This window comes from Pyxicephalus adspersus, chromosome 5, assembly GCF_032062135.1.
Source record: "Pyxicephalus adspersus chromosome 5, UCB_Pads_2.0, whole genome shotgun sequence".
In the NCBI taxonomy this organism is placed as follows: Eukaryota; Metazoa; Chordata; class Amphibia; order Anura; family Pyxicephalidae; genus Pyxicephalus; species Pyxicephalus adspersus.
The window spans coordinates 34,640,734-34,656,745 of NC_092862.1; positions in this window are offsets into that span (position 1 = coordinate 34,640,734).

The following is a 16,012-nucleotide window of genomic DNA, read 5'->3' on the forward strand; positions in this document are numbered from 1 at the left end:
AGTACACCATAAGGGAGGGTTTTTTTAACAATGTTGACTGCTGCTGCCTCAGGACCAGTGTTACCAGAAGTTATTGCTGGTTGAAAGCTCTGACTTCCAACTTCCCCAGGGCACCATTTTGTCTCTATTAGTTGTCTCACGTTGAACAACTTTTCCAGTTAACATACTTAATAATGTGCTTGTCCTCCTAAAGATAGCAATAAAGTTGTACTGCTAGTTCTGTGAATTAGAGGATATGATGTATTAGAGGATATGACTTGGAAAAGCTTCAGAATATACAGAAAGCTAAATACACTACATATAAAGGAATGGAGATATTCATCTTCACTACGCGATTACAAAATGTTGTATCAAAGTATTCACATTACTTATTAGAAGGTCATTCAAAATCCCGTAAACCATTGTAAAAAAATAAAATCATACATAAATTCTTTATTATTTAACATCTAACATCCTAAAAAGACTAACAATTGTTAGGGTACACAAGGATATGAACAGATAACACAACTAAGGAACTCCATTATTGCCCTCTATATTTACTGCGGAATTATTACAGGTTATGTATACACAAATGTGAGGATGTCTTACTCCAGCGTTGTGTATATATTTATTTCTGTTAACACTTGCTAGCAATATACTTACACAAATAACCAACTTTTAGTGGATAGACGTTTTCTACTGCTTAGGGCAGTGTTTCCCAACCAGGGTTCCTTCAAAGGTTTCAAGGCGTTTCTTGAGCAATGAGAAATTTGGGCCTCTCAGGATAGTTTAGGATTTCCTCCTTCTGGCCACTATACTAATACACTGTGAGTTGTGGATGTTTTTTAATTGTAGCAGGGGTTCCCTGAAGAGCTGAAATTGATTTCAATGGGTCTCTTCATGTTAAAAAGGCCAAGAAACACATCCTTCAGGGGTAATACCATGAAGAATAACAGCATCCCTTTGAGAAGTAGATGGAGGATGAAAAGGATGAGGTTGGATTTGCTGGGCACAGAGTTTCTCCTAGTTAAGGAGATTATGTTTTTTCATGTGCTGGAAAAAGGGAGATGCCTCGCCTGTGTTTACATATGTTGCATACAAAAAAGATACTTTTTTAGGAGTGGACATAAAAAAATGCCTACACAAGGGACAACCAATAAACAAAACTCACTACTAGCGCTCAGGACTATGTGAGGGACAGAGATATCTGCACCTTCATTAGGCAGAGACCTGCAAATGCCAGAAATTTGCCACAAATTGCTGCTTGTCTACCTATTCTATTATGAGACCTGTTTTTGTAATATGCTCAAAAATGCTTTCTCATATTGATGAAAGACTCTGACGTGCCCTTATACATATCTGGGCTCACCACCTAATAAAACCCACCAATATTAGCTCCTTTATCTCCTTTAAAAATTATGACTTTAGTTGGGGTGCCAATTTCTATCCATAATTGGTTTATCCATCTCACACCCAACTTCCAGACATTGTACCGAGAGAACTACTGTGTCTGCTTCACCAAATATATTAAGGCCTTAATCAGTGGTCAATTTACCCATCCCTTCGGTTTGGACAGATTGCCTCTATCTAAATGAATATGCTTCCTAGGTTAAAGAGACTTTATGGTTCTTCAAAGAAGGGTAATACAATGAGTGCATTAAGAACACTGGGCACGTTGGGAGCCCCTAATTTTCTGCTTTATCACTGAGCATCTCAAATTGCTTAATGAGAGCTGTGCACACTCCCCAGTCTTTGTATCCAGTCAACAGAGATGGAGGTCCTTTCCTGGCTGCCCCATATATATTGGGCATAGATGTGGACATCTCGTAGATTAGGCCTTCTATATTTTGCCCTGCTATATCTATACCGTTAACACCTCTGTGGAACCCTGAATTTATTCCTGGCATGAAACTGGACCAGTTTCAGTGGTGGATGACAAAAGGCTTTTTGAGAATATATTTTTTTTTAGAGGGAAGGAATTGTATTGTTTATATACTTTAGCCATGGATCAGGAAATGCCTTAAGAGGCATTTTTGTTGTATTATCAAATCTTTTCCTTATCATCCTCCTAACTTTATGAGTACTTGCAAGTCTCTGGAAATGGGCCAAATATTTGTTCTCTATGGATCCTTTTATTGCTTTTCTGGAAAGCTTTCTAATATGTACTTGGAAATGTGACCTCAATTTGTTTTAGGTAAGGGACGACTGGAAAGTACCGCATGACCTCAGCAAGTACCTGACTGAATTATTTTAAAAAGGACTATGTTGATGTGGTACATGGTTTCTTCACCTCAATTCGCAAGCTTGCATTCCCTGTTTCTGGAGCTGTGGCCATAGAGGGTAATGGTTACCATATGGTGATCCTGCCCCAAGATGTGTAGATTTTGGATGATAATTTGTCATTTTGTCACCCGAAGCAACCTCCCTAAAGCACCAGCAAGCTCCTTATTTACTAGAAATGACCCAACCCTACCCAAAGGTCTCAAATGTTTAAGCTTAACTCAATACAAGTATCAATAATACACTATCAATACGGATCTCATGATTTTCCTTCATTTCCTAAAAATGTGGGATTCCTGGATTATTTATCTGTCTTAACTGATGGTTGACCTGGCATGGGTGGTCCATGCTTTTCTCCAACTCTGCTATTGTGTTTCTTGCAAAACCTTCTAGTTCTTCACCCTCGTCTTCTTCCTTGTCTTGGTCTCTCATTTGGTGACTTTTTTCGTAACATCCCCCCTTTCTCAAGGAACATAGATGTGGTATACTTTTACTTCTATATTGTTGGAAGAACCCATTTGTTATTGGAAGTCTCACCTTTACTCTGCTTAAAATACTATTTATTATGGGGTGATGTGAAATGGTCTGTTTGTTCTGTTCTTCACTTTATCACTTTTTTGTTCTTATACAGTTAATAAAAATGTTGCTCTCTGTTTATTATTATTGTAAACAAATACAATTTTGAAATGAAGGGTATTTTAAATAAATTATAAATCCCCCTACTTGCCTGTGTCCGATTCAAGCAATAACATAGTAACAGACAGTGTAAACAAAATATATAAAACACACACACACACATATATATTGTGGAAAGGAAATTGAGTTTTTTCGGAGATATAATGCCCCTTATAACAAAAAGAATCTGTTATACTAGTAACTGTAGGGTTTTTTTCATAACTTCAGTTCAACTTTAAATCAAACCATGAAATCCAATGGAGAAGGAATGGAAAATTGATACATTATTTCCGATTGCTTTTTAATACCAAGTTTGAAGGTGCTCCTACAAGGATGGCAGAAATTAGGAGTTTTTTGAGGAGGATATTGATAAACATACATACATATATGGAGGATATACAGTTTTTCTAGATATCCCCTTTTACCAGAGGTATTCAAACATAATAAAATTTTAAGTTGTGCATACTAAAACACTTTGTAGTACTAGAACATGAAACTGCAGGGCACTGTGCAAACCTTTTATTTTGTGGTACATAATTATTGTCACACATGTAAAGCTTATATTAGGTGAGTTATTTGCTCATTTGATTGGCAATCATCAAATTTTTGTGAACACATTTTTTAAACAACCAGGAAGTACAGATTCTAGGGGAGAATTTAGAAAATAAAATGTATAAAGTGGAGTTCAAGGGTCTCATTATAAATAAAACAAATGAATCACTAATTATTTGTAATATAAAACACAATGGCACAGTGTTCCCTTTAAAACTGGAATAGGATTGCTTATTTAGGCTTGCAGAATAATACTGGGCAAGAAAGTTTTAGTTCTAAAGGTTGCTGAACCATGAAAAACAATCTAAGGCCGATTTGCAAATAGCATGGAGCTGCAGCTTGAAAGCCTATGCTAGCAAGTTGGAATGATATCATTCTGAGCATCTGCACCAGTCCTCCTTGGAGAGCACATACTAATCATCTCTCTTCATGGTCAGTAACCACATAAGTAACCACATAAGGACCAGACGATGCCAGTAGTTTTGGTTCTGTCGCTGTTATATGTTTTCCTGCAAAGAAAAGCCTGCCAGACAATATTCGTCAACCTTGTCTTTTGGTCTACTCTCGTGATTGGGGCAGATGTTTATTTTTCGTTTGCCCTATCTGTCAATGCAACTGCAGCCTTCAGCTGGCAGTGGGTGCTCGTAATAATATCAGACCATCACATAAACTGCTGGAAGGATTCCTCTTGTGACTAAAATCAGTTTATGGCGAAAAACATTTATTCTTCATTTTGATAAGCTCTTAACAAATGAAAATGTGCTTTCTTCGATTTTTGCCAAGCTTGGGCCATGTTTATTTCTAGCTATATGGGTCACGAAGGATTCCCAGCTGTTAGACAGGCTCAGTAGTGCATTGCTGCACTCCACAACATCTGTTTCTCCAAAACAGTATCCAGCTTTTAGCACTCAAATGGAGGCTACACCATATGCCAGCAGACCACTTAGTTTTCACCTTGGGAACCAACTTTACACCAGTCAAGGTAGCAGAAGAAGAACTGAGCTTTTTATTGGTACCAGGCTGCAGTCACATCTCTGTACTCAACCGGTGCTAACTACTAAATATAGTTGGATAAGTTTTGGGCACAAGCCACTACATGCTAAATTATTTATGGAAGTAAAAGTTTGTTAGAATATCAATTAAAAGGGTTCTAGTTTTCATGTTTTTAGCTCTTGTTTCAAAGAAAATAAAAGCCTGACTTAAAAATTCTCACAACCTGGTCAATGATAGCTCTTCTCCACAGTAACAACAAATAGTAAATACATAACCCAATTATAGTTTGTAAATAGATGTCATTAACAACAACAGCTTTCAACTACTGGAAAATTATTTCATCCTTTTTTAATCACCAAATATTTAGTTCAAGGGAATTTCTGAGTGCCACCATTTTGGTTTAATCATATGTGAAACAGTAACACTTATGTAAAACTGGTATTGGTATTGCCATTGCTGATCTAATGATTTGGTTTGTATGCTTTTAATATTTATTCACTGGCATAAACAAGTAAGCAATTCATTTTAGTTGGAGAAAAGATTTAACATTTTATCTGCTGTTAAAATGCTATAACTTTATCTGTTCTTGGTAATTTTGTATTTATATGGTCAGAATACCAGGTCAGGCAGCTAGAATATAGAAATAATAAATACTCTCACAAAACAAACAGCATAACCCTATATTTACCTTTATCTGTGTTCCATCATTGTTTCCTCTAACATAGTTTTGGCCAGCTACACTCCATACTTCTCAAGTGTGCCATGTCCAAACTTATTCCTATGGGTTGTACTTATAGCAGTCTGCAGTGGTTTCTCAAAGCAAAATAATAGCGGGAATGAGAATTAGGGTAGGTGGAGGATTAGTATTAGGGCTTCTGTACTCTGTGCTGTGGAGGCAATTAATAAAACATTTAGGAAAATTAACATTACATTGTTTGTATATCCTCTTCTCTATACACTCGTTCTCTTCACAATTTGAAGAGAAGCTGGCTTTGTTCAAAGAAATAGCAAGGAAGGAATGTATCTGGGGCAGAGGTGGACAGTAAGATTGCAGGTATTAAGTATATTTTCCCTTTGAAAGGGAGGTTTGCCAATCCTGGAATATCATAAAAGAAAGCAAATACAGTTTTGTATTTGAAAAATGTGGAATATAATTTCTTTGCCAAAAAACCCTGTCTGTTTACTCTAATTTGCTTTCTTCTTCGAAGAAATGTCAATGGAACATGAAATCATTTTTGTACAGTACTACCATTATGCCTCCTGTACTTTCGTATTTAATGCAATTATTTTCAATTATTAAAACAATTTGAAAACATTAAAATTACATTGTTTGCATACCCTCTTTTCCTGAAACTCCTTCTTGCACGACTGGGTTAGCTCTGTTGCTTGACCCCCAAAAGACCACCTTCCCAAAGCTGTAAAAGAAACCTCCCTCTAACTTGCTGCTGTTTTTTTTCTGTCCTTGTTCAAGGACCAAGCATTTGTTTTCATTCCTTGGTGTGAAATCCCATTGTCGATGGCAAATCCATAATGTTTTGGGAACCCTGATGTTATGAGGATATGGTGGTATGGAGCGTAAATATCTCCTTTGTTTTGGGTGAACAAACAGGCAAGTTTTATCTGTTTCCGTTTGCCTATTTTCTTCCTTTTTTTATTTATTTTTTATTTTAGTTTAGTGTATTTTTTGTTGTATTGGATTTTTTTGCCAAAGGTACATTCTGTGTTTGAGACAATCACCTTCTGAAGGATCTCAGAAAGATCATCTCAATTTACATACAGATTGCAAAGGGTTTTAGAGCTGTGGATAATATTTTCATCTACCCTAGCGGCCCTGTATGGAGCACAGCTGAATCTCCAACAGATATTGCCTCCTGGAGACTAAACACCATATAATATGCTTACACTAAGAGAGGATTGGTACTGTTGCAGGAAGTCATTTGACCAGGGATGTGACCACCTCATGGGTTTCATGTTTGTCTACAGAAGTCTCCAAACATGTTCATTCAGCAAGTTTGGAGGCACTGTTAGGAGGAGCGCCATTCTTTTGGAAAGCTGTTGTCATATTTAATCGCATTTTCCAATTCTGTCTACTCCTTCTGATACCGCATTTCTCTCCTATGACCAGTCGCAAGCTTTTATAGCTTAGGGAGGGTGTTCTTTAGGAGGTTAAGTGGTGGAGCTGTCCTGGTCAGGAAGGGTAACCAGGAAATAAAAATTAAAGGTAAATATGACAAATTTCCATTTTCATGTTTCCATTCTGGATATGTTTGCATTACAATTTGGGATGAGCGAACACCAAGTTTGGGATCACCAGGTTCGGCCGAACTTTGGCTTAATGTTCAGGTTCGGGTCCGGGTACCCAAAATCGTAAAGTTTGGTACAGACCCAAACTTTACAGTTCGGGTTCGCTCAACACTAATTATAATTGTTAGTGGGTAGGGATGAGCAAACACCTGGAAGTTCGGGTTCACCGGGTTCGGCCGAACTTCGGCTCAAAGTTCGGGTTCGGGTCCGGGTACCCAAAATCGTAAAGTTCAGTACGGACCCGAACTTTACAGTTCGGGTTCGCTCAACACTAATTACAATACCTGACCTGATACTTGAACTTCTTTCTGCTCCATCAAGTTTATCATGCTACTTTTTAAAATTAATTACCTGTCATAGGTTATAATAGAGGGTTTACAAAACAGCTAAATATATCCAGAAGAAGTTTTTAATCTGTTCTTGCAGTATTATATTAGTGCTTTTCATCAGAGAAATGATTGAAACAAGGACACTGAAACAAACAGTAATATTAGTCTCCCTTGTTCTCATTCCTTATTTCTAGTTTCAGGACAGACTACAGACAGATTGAAACTAAACAGAACAAATCTCATACTAGTCTGACCCTTACCAGTGATGACAACTTTCAAAGCATAAAGAAAGGCAAAGCAGCAGTATTTTGGTAAAGTCTAGATCAGTGTGACAGTTTTAAAGAATAAGCAAGAAAAGTAATATTGGTACAGCTAGCTGATATATTTGCTTTGTTTCAGTAAGTTTAACAATTTTACCATTTCACCTAAGAATCTGTGTGACCCAGCAAACCTTAAATGGATCTGGTCCAAGACTGAAATTGTTTGCCAACTAATAGCAATGATTTTTAGGAAATCAATTCCGGGTTTACTGCCAGATTCTCCCATGATAGTCTAACTTCCCCAGTCTGGGAATGCTTTCATAAATCAGGCCCATTATTTGGATAAGGATGTGATAGTATTAAAAGGAATGTGGAAGACACTATTGTCTTTATTCATTTGAGTTTCTACTCAAAACTGATTTCTATTTCAAAACTGACTCAGAATTCAACTAGTTTCCTGAAAAACATTTTTAATTAGAACTCCAAGCAAAACAGTGTTTATGTGGTTTTACCTATGAAAGTCATGTACAGCATAAGCACTATTTTTCATACTGTCTGTATTTCTATGTGGATGATTTAAACCCACCAATGGTTGTGTCACAGGAATAGGAAGTCAGGAAAATCATTTTGTAAGCTATACAGGCAGCAACATGACCACTGTTTATTACGCTGAGGAAGATTCATATCACAGAAATAATTATCACGTGGAGAATATGCAAAGCTATAGCAATATGGCAGAAGTTCTCACCTTACCCACTTGGTCAAATTAAATTGACCCTGTTCTGTAAAAAAAATTATAGCAACAAGTCCTTGCAACAGCAGAACTCATATATTCCTATATACACCTGTTCAGTGGCTTATTTCTTTTACCTTTCCACTCTTGCAGAGTCTTAGGTATGTCTTTGGCATCTTAGATGCCAGTTTTCGCCATCATTTAAACAATAGTTTGGCTGGGTAAGTACTTTAAATCTGATAGAAAAGAAATTAATGTTCTTTTATCCACTTTCTAAACACATCAATTCATGCAAATAAAACCAAATCTAAATAGCATGGTAATCTGCTTTAGCAAAGGCAAACATTGATATACAAAATTTATGAAAATTAGTTTTTGTGATTTACCATGCTGTAATACCAGAGCAATTTAAGTGATAAAAAATAAAATAATCATCACTCTACAACTGTCATTGTTAGATAATATTATCTACTAAAATTTACCGAAGCGACTGTAGCATTAAAGACTCATTACAACTGAGCAGTAAAAATCCACTCTTTCTTCCTTCCATAATTCAATGGAGGAGTCAAAGGGTCAGTCAAGTTCAACCATATGAAAAAGGTGAAAACTGGTACAAACAAAATTGCATTTCCAAAAGTCTTAACCCCTGGTTTGTCAAGGGGTATGTCAAATTATCATATAATAGCCCTTTATATAGTGTGCTTGGAGTAAATAAAGGAATCTCCATGAATGCTAGATAGTGTGTTACAGAAACAAGCATGTGTGAAGTCAACCTTAAAGGCAATCATCTCTTTCTGTATTCATTTCTTCTTTTAAAGATAAATACATCTTTTTTATTTGTTTACCCCTCATAGGTGTTTTTTATTACTTCTACATATGGTTGCCAGTCTCTATGCTCTTTCCAATTCTATAATATTCTGTTTGTGAAATGATAGCCACAACATAATTTTTACTTTATAGAGGTATTATGTGTCTCTATATTACTGTATAGTATTTTGTGTCTCTCTTTCTTTCTATTCATGCAGACTTGTAAAGTTACCAAAAGGTCCACTTTAAATGTAGTGTACGTAGGCTTTTACAATGTACAGTTTGTAATGATTACTCAGGTCAAAAAAATATTAGTTTTGATAATCATCAGAAACTACAGCAAACTTTTCTAAATTAGTTTTTCCAGCAGATTTCAGATCTGTTTTCAGTTTTCCCCTAACAGGTTCAGTTTTTGAGTTATGAGTACTATCTCAGTCAAAATTGTACGTGCATGTATTTTGTACTAAAGCGTAAGCACCATTGAATTGAATGTTAATACATATTCAGTGTGAAGTAAAATAGGGCACACTGTGGTAAAGATCCACTATTGTTTCTTCAGAAATGCTTAGAGTATGATTTTCTTGTGTACACTGTCTGGATTGTCGCGGTACAGCATCCAGCAGTAGTCAGCCATCATACTTTCATTCTAGACACCTTGGTAGCGGTGCTCCATTAACTGAATGTCCTGGTGAAAACGTTCTCCTTGTTAGTCATTTACCATACCAACATTTTCCGGGAAGAATTCTCGATAGATGTGAGTTTTTAATGACATGCGACAACCCAGTTTCATTATGAATCAAGCAGATTCTGAACTCTTTCCTTATATGCAGGAGACTTATGGTTGCCCAGGAAAATTTCACACAGCCATGCCAGAATGCATCCCAAGCTTCTAGCTCAGCTGCTGGGAGAGATTGTTTGAAAACATCATCCTGCAAAACAGACTTGATCTGGGGCCTATAAATATCCCTTCTTTCATTTTTGCAGTGCTCTTGTTTGGAAACTTCTCAACAAGGTACTGAAAACGCATGGAGTGTGGTTTACCCATGGCCTTTACAAGGTTCTTTATCAAGCCTAACTTGATATGGAGAGGTGGCGGAAATATTTTATGCGGATCAACCAGAGGCAGAAACTTGACACTGCTCGTTCCAGGCTTATAGGAATCTCTTGGTAGCCAATCACGCTTGGCATAATGGTCTCCCGTAGATCGGCTGTCCCACAGGCATAGGAAACAGCAATATTTTGTGCATTCCCATCAGCAAGCCAATGACCTTTAGATCTTGGATATACCAATATGCAGTAAGACTGCTTTCAAGCTTCTTTTAGAGAAATCAATGAAGATACGCCATTCAGCTGGAACATGCTCTTGTGACAAACTGTTAAAGAGTGCATTCATATCATGACAGTAGCACAGTGAGCCATCACTAGAGAAGGACTTTGTCAAGTTATAATTCCGTTTTCTGTAGTCAGTTACAGTTACACCATTTGCAAGCAAGTGCATCTGTTTAAGCCTTGAAGCAAGTTCTGCTTTGTCTTTGAAGCGATTTTGAAGACTTTGAAGATCACGAACGAGATTAATCAGCTCTGCTTGTGTAAAGGTCTCTGGCTCTGAATATTCATCAGCCAAGTAGTCAGGATCAGATGATTTGGGGTTGTAACTGGCTGCAACTCCAGCGCATTCCTCATCACCTTCTACAGAAGCCCATCATGTGGCGGTACCAGAACTGGCAATGAATCATCATGGGGAACAGGCCTAATTGCAGAATCGAGGCTTGGATATACAATTTTATGCTTAGTTTTACTTGAGAATCCACTTTTGTTGACGCGGCAAAAACCTTCGGTCTCTAACCTTAAAAAAAAGAAAACTGTCGATAAATGTTGTAATATGTTAAGGTTGTGACAATTGTGCTGTATTTAGCTGCATCACAAAAACTAGACGTGCTAGAGAAAAACTGAACACATATTTTAAATCCGCATTAAAAATACTACAAAGCCTACATAAAATTATATCTGATGAAAATTACATGTTGACCTGTGTTATTCCAAGGATCTGGAAGATTCTACACTATGGAGTGTTTAAGTGAATGTCAGATTTACTGCTTTATAAATAAACTCCTAATATTCTTAAGATCTAACATAGTACAGCAAAGGAAATCTACATATAACATTTCAAAATTATGTGCTTCCATCAACCAGTGGAAACCTTCATTGCAGGTAGGAGAAGTCTCAGGAGCTGCAAGTCTTTCCTTGCCTACCAATACTATTATAGGCAGGTTGAGCACAAACCACATAATATTTAGCACAATAATTGTTTGTCCAGTTGAAATGATCAGCTTGTCAGTAACAAACTGTCGTTTACCATTAAAGACCTAATTTTATGGTTCGCAAAGGACAATACCAACATTTGCAACACACATTGATAAATAAGGGCCACTGCCACAGAACCTGTTAACAATTTGTAACATTTGAAAAAAAACATTTAAAGCTTAGTCTACACGGACGTTTTGCCCAGCGTTTAACCTAAAGCATTTTAAGCCCATGTTTGAAATCCCCATGCATTCCAATGGGCTTATCTACACCAGGACATTTCCTTACGTTTATGAGCTTTAATTTACACGTTGCTTGCAAAGTTCAAAATGCTGGGGTAAAGCTGTAAAAACGCCCAAAAATGCCGGTACACGCTTCCATTGACTTCAATGGGACGTCTTAACGCCTTTAAGTTTTAAGTGCCTAAAAACCAAGGAAAATGTCCCATTGAAGTCAATGAAAGCATTTACCTGCGTTTTTGGGCGTCTTCCAGCTTTAACCCAGCACTTTTTAAACTTTTTAATTGCAAGCAACGCGTTTTCTCGCGTTTTTAAGCACTTAAAACGTAAACGCGAGAAAACATGGCAAAAACGTAGGAAAATGCACAAAAACACTGGAAAACGCAACTTTGGCGTTCTTCAGACAACCTTTAAAACGCTGATAAAGTTGCTTAAAAAGCATAAAACGCATATAAACGCAATATGAACGTAAATGAGAGCGAAAAATGTCTGTGTAGACCCAGCCTAAAAGTACTGATTAAAGCTCACCTTTATACATTAAAGTCTGGCTGCATAATCATATATATTTTTCCTTAAAGAGGAACTAAACTGAAAATGGTTAAAAAAAACCACTTACCTTCAATCCCGCAGGGCAGTTCGGTCCATTCCGGGGTGTCTTGCATCTGGTCCCGCTTCGTCCCGGAATCCGCGCTTTTCTCTTCTTCTTCCGGGTTCTTCATTCCATGTCACCCGTTTTCATTCTACATCACCCGATCCAGTCGCAAGATTGGGTGACGTAACATGAAAAAAAACATGCCAATCTCATTGCGCATGCTTTGGGATCAGAAAATTTTTCTCTCTGTGCGAAAGGGCTCCTTCTGCACATGCCTGAGATGCTAGGGCATGCGAAGAAGGAGCACCCAAGAGCCCCCCGGATATGTGACATAGGTATCCCGGGAGGCTTTCCCATTCATTCTTAATTTCCTAGGTGGTCGATAAATAGGGGGCGGTGCTGCACCTTTTTTTTTTTTTTTTTTTTAAAAAGGGTGTTAGGGTGTTAGGGTGCACCTAAAAAAATATCAGAATTTTTACTTTATATAAAAAGGTTGTCTTCCCTTTTATGTAAAATGAAATTTCAGAGTTTAGGTAAGCTTTAAATTTATACAATTAGGGGCCATTTCAAGCCCTTGATTGAGCACAACATTCTGCTGCAGGAGCAAACACAGTCCCAACTATTTCATTCTAAGAGATTTGTAACAGTTTCGTGCACAGGGTTATGGCAGATTATGAAGCAGTTGTAGAAAGCAGTAAGTCTCTATTGCCTACATGATTGCTTTTCCTCCACTGTGCGCAGATGCATTTACCAGCTGTGAGGTTTGCGGCTCCTGGGTGCATAGCTGTGTGTTTTTTTGTGAGTATAAAAGGGACCTGTAAGGCCCTCTTCAGTAGCATTATTCTTCAGACACCAGTCCCCCATTCTATCGCCACAGTCCTCACCTATAACAGCCCCCACTCAGCCTCAGGGGACTGGTTGCGTCTCCCAGCACTTGGTTGCCCCCAGGACTTAGTGCACAACAGATGGTGTCTGGGGATAGGCCGGCAGCAAGCCAGGAACCGAATGATACACAGTACAGAATTACCAGAAACAAGCCGGAGTCAAACACAGGAGATAGTTCAACAAGGGAGATACAAAGGAAAAGGCACAAGCAGGGGTCGGGGTCACAGGCAAAGGTTGGTCCAGGCTGAGTTCAAGCAGATTGTCAAGACCAGGCAAAAGTCAGCAACAGAAAAATACTCAGAATCTCTCCAGCACAGATAAACCCAGCCTAATGTCATACCAGGCACTGGTGACTGGGAGCAGAGAGGCTTCAAAGTCCCAGCAGTCAATTGCAATGCAGGACTGAGTCAGGAGCCAGTCAGCCTCTAGGATCTCCTTCAGCCGTGCACAGCCTAACAGTGGCTGCTGGGGATGCCATAAATCCATCTGGCTGCACGGCTAAAGGGAAGGAGGGGTTGCTGCTATCTTACTTCTCTTGGCTGCTGCAAATGACTTCTCTGGACAGAACAAACAGTGTTTTTTTATTGTGATGGCACACAGCACGGAGTCGTCAGCCAGATGCTCTTCTAACAGGACCTGTTAGACCAGGACCTGTTAGACTAACAGGACCAGTAGAGAAGATTGTACTGTCAGACTGAAATATAAAGTGTATGCTTAAAGGGTAGATAACACTTTTATATAAACTAAAAATATGTTTTGTCTTTCATTAAATGCCTTTTAATGAAAAGCCACGCCCCTTCTCCTGTGGCGGTAAAGACTGAATGAGGGCACAAAGCCTCCTGAGATATGTATGTTACAATTCCCAGGTGAACTTCGTACTGCTCCTTTTCTAGAATTCAGGTATGCGCAGGAGGGACTTTTCAGTCATGAAAAAAGTAAGGTGCCGATCTCACATATGCGCATAGACGTATGGCGCCTGATCTTGCGCCTGCAAAGAACCTCATGGGACCATATGGAAGACAGCTTCTGAAGGATCAAGGCATCTGCTGAAGTAAGGGTAATTGTCATTTTTTATTTTCACTTTAGTTCCGCTTTAATAAGGGATGTTACGTGATGATTCCTCTTATCAAATAGTTACTTTTTACTTTGCTAGTGGGGGCCGGACATAAGGATCCTTATCCACTTTCCCTCTCCTACCTAGTACAGTGAAATTGTTTCTGAGGCACTTATACCTATGGAGTCTCCACTTATACAGATCTTTTCTTTGAAACTATTACATTTGCTGATAGATTTACTTTAAGGAACCTTGTTGCTTAGGATTGTGGTAACATACCAATGCTCCTTGTCTTCTTTTGTACAGTATTAAAGTTCTAGTGATCAAACTATTTTGGGCATATTTTTTGTTTAATTTCAACCAAATAACATTCTACATTTTGCGCTGAAGTTATTTCTGGATAATGTAAAAAGTATAAAGCACAATACAGTATTGGAAGAACAGCATGCTTCCAAAATCCTGTGAAACATATTCTTACTAAAGAATAATACAAATGTGCAACAATAACACTGATTATTTTATAACAGTTGGAGGGAAAATTAACAATTCACTTATAGACTATAAAACACCATAGAAAAAAAATAGTCAACAGAACGTATTTGGGTAAAGTCTGTAGACAGGTTTTTACTGATAACTTTGTTGCTAGTTTGACTGGCCTAAAAGTAGGGAATATTTATCTTTCTTTTGTTCTGTAGCCAAAACCTTCTCTGGATTGATATGCGGCACAGCTGAAGCTCTGTCCATGCAAATAAAGGAAAAGCACATTAAAGGAGTCTATGGTTAAAAATTAGAAACCCAACAGCTTAAAAACATAGTTATTAAAATCATTGGTAAGCTACACTGCATTTTCCTGGTATCCTTTCCAAATTATATAGAAGTTAGTATGTTCAAGTATTTTAAAGAATAAATACCCTCTACTTACACCCCATTGGTTAAGCACTTGGAAGAGCTGGTCTGGTCCTCAATCATGACCAACTAGACAACAAGTGTGTGGGATTTGCCCTCAAAAAACGCCAAGGCTGTGCTCTAAAAACAGTTTGATGTTCTTTGTCTGTAGGTTGATATCCCCTCCCTGGTGAACTGGTTGAAACTACTAATAACACAACTCTAAGGACGAGTTTGATATATGGTAATAAAAGGAAAAAAAATGTATTTGTTATGTTTTCTTTCTAGTATCAAGATAAGCAAGGATGGCTTATTCTCTAATTATTTTTATAACATAGTTCCACATTTACAAGAGATTCCTAAAAACAGTATAGGAGCTCTCAGTGCCTGCCCCGAACAACCTAACACATTAAAGCAGAGTTACATTTAAAAAATAAAGTAGTGCCCTTCTGCATTAAAATAAACTTACCTTCTTTGCAGTTTTTTAATTACACTTACATCTGTTCACTCTATATTTGGTACAGCCATCTTCAACTAGCTCTTTTGCATGCCTGGGTCTTCTTCCATCTTGATTGGCCAAGCCTTAACGACTTAACCCCTTTGAATATGCATGAGAGGTAATAAACTCCTTAAAGTTGAGTTTGCGGGGATCATACACAGAGCTGCACATGCTCAGCTTAGTGTACATCATAGATTTTCAATTTTGAACAGACAGCTATGTATGTTTTATTGCAGGAGAGACATTGATTGCCCCTTTTGAAATAAACAACCCCCCTGCTCACAATTTTTCTTTTTTTAAAGAATAGTTCCAATTTAACTTAAATTTAAAAACCTTATAGTACATATATTATACATTTATACAGAATAACACTTTGTTCTGCATTTCTTAGTAAATTTGCCCATGTCCACATTGTAAGAACAATACAGTACATTGGCCCAACTATAATTTTTTTACGTTTATATATTATTAGGTATATTTTCTTTCTCAATTTGCACATAACAAAGGTACCGTCACTAATAATGGAATTACTTATAAAAGAACCTGCATGTGTTTTTGTATGAACCATGCAATTTAAAGTGCGTATTTGTGAGTCTACAAATACATTGTATGTTTTGCATATGGAGTTAAATTTAACAAAAG